Source organism: Saccostrea cucullata, unplaced genomic scaffold (assembly GCF_032062105.1).
Source record: "Saccostrea cucullata isolate Sc308-1 unplaced genomic scaffold, CSIRO_AGI_Scuc_v1 ctg3546, whole genome shotgun sequence".
Classification (NCBI taxonomy): domain Eukaryota; kingdom Metazoa; phylum Mollusca; class Bivalvia; order Ostreida; family Ostreidae; genus Saccostrea; species Saccostrea cuccullata.
Genome location: NW_026935992.1, coordinates 32,344 through 40,482, shown reverse-complemented (window position 1 = coordinate 40,482; position 8,139 = coordinate 32,344).

The following is an 8,139-nucleotide window of genomic DNA, read 5'->3' as shown; positions in this document are numbered from 1 at the left end:
GTGTAAAGCTTATCAATAAAGTTAGATGAAGTTAAAAATAATTGCTTTGCTTCTTTTTATCCTATATACTTATTAATTTATATTGTCTAAATAATCTAATATAAAAGCAGTGTGAAGCAAAAACTTACCTGGGGACTTAGAAATTTTGATTAGTATATAAACAGAACACGCTCAAAACTTTCCAGAAGAAGAAAGTGACAACGAAATAGCTTTGCGAAAAATACAAATTTAATTGTTTAAGACAAGAAAGAGTTGGTTGTCTGAAAATAGTAACAGACTTTATGAAACAATGTGTTTATATTTATATGCCATACACAATTAGACTATCTGAGCATGCGTTTTACGTATATTTATATTAGATAACGCCATAGTGACGGTTTTGTACAGAGACAAAGCTGCCAGTATCTGCACATAATTAAATCTAAAAGAAAGGTTTTGAATCTGCAACCGCCTCCCTAACGAGAAAACAGAGAAGGAACATCTAATTTAAAGAAATTTGCAAAAAGAAAGACTGTAAAAATGATCATAATTTATTTTTATTGAATTATAAAGCATTTGTTATTTAAAAGTCTAGAACATAAAACACTATAGCTTATAAACCGTTATAAATTGCTTACAAGTTTTTTTTTTCTTACACTTTCAATGCAGTCATGTACGTGTTTTAAAATAATAGTTTAACAATTGAAAATCTTACTCTGGGTACTTACTGTAAAAAGTTAACACTAAACGCCGGAAAATAGTATTCATTAATTTGTAAAACATTACGCCGCAAACCTTATGAAACTATTTAGAGAGCTTTTTTTGTAAAAAGAAAGAATGAACAGTATAATTTAGTTTATGCACGTAGTTAAACAAAGCATGGATTGAATAATGATTATATTGCCTACTAATTGTTGCACACAGGCGTCAAAATCGGGGGGGGGTGGGGGGCTGCTGCAAAGATAGATTGGTATAGGCATTGATAATTGGGGCGTAGGTTTATCCCTCCTCCAAACTTCCACTTTCAACAGACATATTGCAGCTTAATAAAAGAAATGTAAGAAGTATCGTTTGAAGGAAGGTTCGATCCTAACCACCTCCCAACCACCACCACCATCAAATATGATTTTTGGGTTTTGAGAGAAATTTTTTTTTTTATTTGTCAAGTGTTTTCCATGTTCACATTTTTTTTCAATTGCCTCACCCTTTTAATTTTCTTCCGACGCCAATGTCCAATGTCACCGGTTTGTTTGCAAAACATCGATATCTTGTGAATTCAAAAGTTTTTCGGTCAAAAGGTTCATAGAAATGTAAAAGTCATTGTGCATTCTTCAAATTTTGTAACTAATGCTTTTAATGTTTTAAGTCTGTTTAGCAAATGCAATTATTTAACTGTTGTTGAATCTTAATCTGATCAAAGCTATTCAACTAGTTGTGTCCGAATTATACGTCACGTTCTACAGCATACTAACATGAATCTTCCCTTATAGGTGACCTTTCGATCCCTGTGGACTAGGTGTCTGTGACCTTTGGATCCCTATCAGTTAGTCGTTTGTGAGCATGGGATCCCTGTCGACTAGGTGTTTGTGACCTTGCAATCCCTATCGACCAGGTTTTTGTGACCTTGCAATCTCTATCGACCAGGTTTTTTGTGACCTTGCAATCTCTATCGACTAGGTGTTTGTGACCTTGCAATCCCTATCGACTAGGTGGTAGATTATTTTTATAGACTGTTCCTTTTTTTTTCACATATTACGCAAAAAAATATCTTAATATCCAACTTCAAAGATGATTGATTGACTTGATTGTATGTTGTTTACCGTCCCTCTCCAGAATTTTTCACTCACATGGAGACGTGTTCTCGTCTATGTCACAGGTTTCTATGTCACAGGTCTATAAATTGAGCGATGCCTTTTTAACATTACTCCAAGATCAAAAGCAAAGAAATTTGACATTCATTCATTGAAAGTTCAGCTATCTCCACAAAACAAAATAAAATAAAAATAAAAACGGAAATTTTAACACCCAGAAAGGCTTCAGTTCGAACAAATGAATGTAGGGTCATAAAATGAATTACGCATTCAGATGAAAAACAAGAAAATGATTTTTTTTAATATCTAAATTTAGAATCCGCAGTTCCTGTTTTCTGAACAAGGATACTTTTATGAGTAAGAAAGAAAACAAGTGAACAAAGAAGCCTGAATTGCATAATGATACTATATTATGTAAAATTTTTATTTTGTCACTTCTTATCAATTGAGTAGTCTTTAATTCCATTTATTATACTATAATTTGGATTCATTTAGCATTTAAAAAGATTATTGCCTTTAAAAAATGACTTCAATTTATTCAAATTTAAATAACACTGTCATGCGGATAGATACTTCCTTACAAACGTCATTTATACGATATAGGATATTTTTTTTTTTATTCAAGTATATGCAGTTTTATAACAATTAAATCATAATGATATGAAATGTCTAGGTTATTTTTATTATAATTTTTTTTTTGTCATAGGAATTGTTTTTAACTAGTTGCATAACTAGTTACAGTAATTTTAATACTTTTAATTAACACTCGGGAGTGTAATAGTGAATTTCTGTAATTATCTGATTATAAAACCAGTATAATTGATTGAATGAAATATGTTGAATTTACATAATGAAAAGTAAGCGTTTATATATTTTTTTTTTAAAGTGAACTCAAATGGTAAACGAAAACGGGTATATATCAAAAGCATTTTTATTGAGCCAACTCTTTTAAAATTTAAAATAAATGGAGTTGCATAATTTCTAACTAAGCAATGGGAACCTCATTGGTAATATTTCTAGATGTAATTTCAATAACTTGTCTTTATATACATGTATGTAAGGTATCTACATTCAGCTGGTAAACTTATGCTTTTGAATTACTTGCATAATTGCAATACAGATTGGTAGTTATAAATTTAAAATGCAAAGTAAATACAAATAATACTGTAAACCAACTTTTATTCGCGTGCGAGAAATTTTCGTGAAGTTCGCGAGAGCTTCATCATCGCTAATATTTTTTGCCGCGAACCAGTCCTTAAAGTGCCTTTTGATATTAACAACAGATCAAAAAAGGCTTGATCGCGAAAATTAATCGTCGCTTACTAGTTATCCCCTAGTTAATCGCAAAGTAAAGTCGTCGCGAATAAAAGTTGGTTTACAGTATAATTCATTCAACCGTTTACTTCTTCAGATTTTAAGTACGTTTGTTTATGAAACGATAATTGAAGCAAAAAAGAGTATATAAGGATTGCAAGAGAAATTTAGGAGTCCCAAGGGAAAAGTAATTATGTATGTGTATACTCCAAAAATATTTGAAAATGGATTTCCCGAAAAGTAATAAGATAAAGTTGCAGCGTAATTTAACATAAATGAGATTTGATAAAAAACAAAAACTGATAATATAATGGAAATAATGATATTCATTCTTCTATGAATGGTGTTTGTAACAGAAGAGTTTTTTAGAGCTTTCATCTTCTTGATATGTATAATAATGATTGCACAGATAGAGAAGAACCCCCATAGAGCACGAATAATAATAAATGTTATCAGCAAGATTTTATACTGATACATTAAATCTTCAATCATCGTTGATATTATTATCAATATTAAAGCTGTAATCAGTGAACAATAAACCCAAATCATCACAGAGCATGCGATAACAATTGAGACGGTAAGCCGTATTTTACCCTCTAGGGGATGAACCGTTAATAAATATCTGATCATAGAAAGGTACACAATGTGTGAACTAGAAGAACTCATAATTGTTTCACGTAGTAGAAAAAAAGTCATAATTCCAAAAGCTCTTTCGTAGACATAATATTGCATTTGAAGATAATGCAACAAAGTCGAAAATTTGTGTACACACAAAATAATTATATTTAAAGTATCGGACAATGCGAGACATCCAATGGCAACAAACGTTGGAGTATGAAACTTTTTATGGCATAAAACTTTGCACATTGTCACGACATTTCCTACGAACCCCAGCATTCCGATTATCAAAGCCAAAACTACGATTGATTTCTCAAATTCTTCCGATGTGAAACCACTATGTCTTGAATCAAATAAAAAGAATGACACAGTTAAATCTTTTTCAAAATCATAATAGTAATAGTAATCAGCGGAGACATTTTTCGTTTCGTTCCAGTTTCTATGAAGAGTTTCGTTAACCGGAGACACGGGGGAGTACCAAAATGTATTATTGAAATTCATGTCTGTCGCTTCGTCAGTATGACACGATTTCTATTTGGAGGGTTCATGCAGATATGGGTACAAAATTTTCCCTTTTATTGAATGTCATTTCTCCACAATCTGTAAAAAAAAAAATTCTTAATTTAACAAAAATTATACATTTAATTTATCATTTATAATTTAAAAAATTTTAAGTAAGCTGTTACCTCTCCCACTGAACTATATAAAATGAATTTTGGAAAAAAATGAATTATACTAAACAACATACCTCTCTTTGTATTAACAGGGGTAAGGCTTTGCGCAAGTTAAACAATGGCTTGTAGATGTCAGGTGTCAACTAAAGTTAGCTATGAAAGAAAACTTAGAAGATCAGACTTATATACGTTATGTCCTGTTTTCGGAGAGATCAGTTCCGAGAAAGAAATTGTGTAATCTTTCCTGCTTCTGGTTGTCTAATACAATATGTATTTGTTAGTAATATGGATTAACTTATTTTTTTTTTTTTGAAAAATTACTTCCGTTATCCTGTTTTTCTTTAAAAAGATATATTCCTTCATATTGCTTACTGAAGAAAATAACTAAAATTCATTCAATCCGGTAGTCCAAGATGCATTTGATCAAGCCTGCCGGTATGTGGCTTTCATTCCCATGGGTACGGTTGTTTTCTAAAGGCTTTGGAAAAAAATTAAATTACAATAGAAGTTTTCCTCGTAAATTAAAATAATATTAATAAATGAGCTAAAAATTATTATATTGGACGGGATTATTTCCACCGACCGTGGAGTAATTTTAACCAGAGCAAACATTGAAAAGGAAGATAACTCTTGAATTGCTAATACGCTCTTTCCATTTTTTGAAATTATGATCGAAGAAACTATTTTGCTTCATCTAGAAAAAAAATCTCATAAACACCTGCAATAAATAACCATGCATTCAAGAATGTCTTTTTTATTGAGTAAAGTATGGGTTTGGTTGCTTTATACATGTACATGTAAGTTACTAATTTATGCAATGCACTCATGAATTCATTTGAACTTCTTTTCATTGCTTCAAATTTTGTTTAAATGTGTGGCAGAGATTATATTTATTTAAAAAATCTTTTCTGAATAAATTACTGAGCCATAATTTACTTTATGCCATATCTGGTAGTAGTCTCAATTCATGAATTCTACTCACAAAATCACATTGGTCAGTAAATTTGTACTCCATTGTATAACCGGTTTTTCTGCGATATATACTGAGGCATGGGCCCATCCTAGCTGCAGATCTATAGCGTTATGGTTTTATATATTTGTCTTTGACCATAACGCTACAGATCCCGTAGTGCAAAAAAGGTGCAATTTACGGCGCAATATTTTTTGCGCTCTTTTGGGGAGAATTTCTCCACTTTCCAGCATCGTTCAATCAACTACCTTGCAACCCCTAATTCTAGACGCATTATTTAATTAATCTGTATATTTTATCCATCTCCCAACCCTTTATAGTCGTCTCTACAAGTGATAAACTCGCTTGATTAAAATTATTTGTTAGTTTACTGAAAATTCATATCCAGCGATTTTATTGCCTGTAGAGACAACTATAAATGGTTGGGAGGTGGATAAACTATACATATTGGCTACAGAATGTGTCTAAAATTAGGGAGTGAAAGGTAGTTGATTGACCAAAGCTAGAAAGTGGAGAAATTCTCCCCAAAAGAGCGCAAAAAATATTGCGCCGTAAATTGCACCTTTTTTGCACTACGGGATCTGTAGCGTTATGGTCAAAGACAGTTATATAAAACCATAACGCTACAGATCTGCATCTAGGGCCCATCCCTGTCAGTGCGGGAAATTTAACTTACTTATTACCAGCTGCCCATTGTCACCACTTGAAAGGTACTTTTCTTAGTCCAAAAAACTTTTTGTATTTTATCTATAAAGTCCAAGTTATCAGCTCAAGTATTTTTCATATTTTTGAAAGAATTTTTTTTTTAATATGAAATTGACGTTTTGAGCTTAGTAAACTTAAATTTTCTTACTTTTGAAGAAAATTGGAAATAAAAGTATTCTGTCTCAATGTCTATGTGTATTATGATATTGTATATATGTTTTTGTATTTGTAGATCTTCCATTGCTTTTTCGTCTTCCTAATAAATTTATAAACTGGACCTGCGTATTTCCTTCTCAGCGTGGTTATAAATGAATAGAGATGTTTTGTTAAAGGAGATGAAACTTAAGATTTTTTTTCTTCAGAAAAATTAGCATGTCTTCACTTGTGGTATTACTTTTCATAATTCTACATTTCATTTTTTATTTAAATACAAGCAATTTACAATTTATTTTACAAGCAATAAATAATAAGACATATTTCAAAACAAAAGTATTTTGATTGATACCATGACTAAAACGAACAACAATATTTCTCCAAATAATATCAATACCTATGATTTCAGAGACTTTGTCCCATATTAATTTTACTTGAATGAATTTAAAAATCAGATGCTTAGAATTCTCTTCACTGCGTCATACCGTTCACGGTAGCTCAGTCGGTAGAACGCTCGCTCCGTGATCGGGAGGTCGTGAGTTCGTATCTCGGCCACGACTGACCTAAGTCGATAAAAAAAAATTGGTAGCAGCTGTTCCTTCGCCATACAATCGGCACTTTGAAGTGAAAGTTGCGGGTCCTTCGGATGAGAACTTAAAACCCGAGACCCCGTGTCAGCGGCAGGCGTTGGCAAGATAAAGATCCCTCACTGCTCAATGGCCCTGAGTGCCTAGTAAAGGTCAGAATTTGAAGCCCTTCACCGGCATACAATGACGTCTCCATATGAGTGAAAAATTCTCGAGAGGGACGTTAAACAACAAACAATCAATCATTCAATCACTGCGTCATACTGGACAGTATTTATTAATATCTTTATTCCATAATATAGAGATTATTCGGTAACAAATTATGCACAAGTTTATAATTAAATTCAGCAACATTTTTATCAAGATTTTTTCTATTTTTTTTTCTCATATACTTTTTGCCATTGATTTGAGCAATTGATATTAAACTCTTTTGACCATATAGCTTCCATAATAGGCTTGTGAGACTTTTGTTGTAATAAATTTTTTGTAGAAAAAGTTTGATGTTTTGTTTTCAATGCTGTCTTCTTTATTGTGAAATTTAAAGGAAAATGAATTACAGGTGTTGATAATATTGATAAATGGAATATTACTCGAATTTATGGCGTGCCATCTACTAAAGATTGTTTTAATTACCAAATATTCAAAGAGATAGTTTTGTTTTTTGTGAATTTCTGTGAGAGATTTGAGTCCGTTTTTATCAACTAGATCTTTTACATATCTATAACCACTTTCCATGCAATTTTTAAAAAAATAATTTTCCCTTTATATTTTAAATCCTTGTTAAACCATATATTATGGAACGCCGTCACTGCCTTATAGCAGAACACTAATATTGTATTGTGTCAACCTTCCATTACATTATGTCAACTCTTTATGACATTAACACACACTACCATTGCATTGTGTCAACCTTCCGTTACATGATGTCAACTCTTTATGACATTAACCCACACTACTATTGCATTGTGTCAACTTTGCATTACATGATGTCAACCCTTTATGACATTAACCCACACTACTATTCCATTGTGTCAACCTTCCGTTACATTATGTCAACTCTTTATGATATTAACCCACACTACTATTGCATCGTGTTAACTTTCTTTTACATGCTGTCAACTCTTTATGACATTTACACATAGTACAATTATATTTCGTCAACTTGCATTTCGTTGTGTTTACTTTTCATGAGATCTTAGTTTTTATTAACTGATGTGAAAAGCTTATGCCATACTGTGCGCACTCTTCTACATTATGTCGATTCACTATTACGTTATGCGAACACGGTTATGCTCGGCCTTTATATGAGCATAGCGTTATTTCCGCGT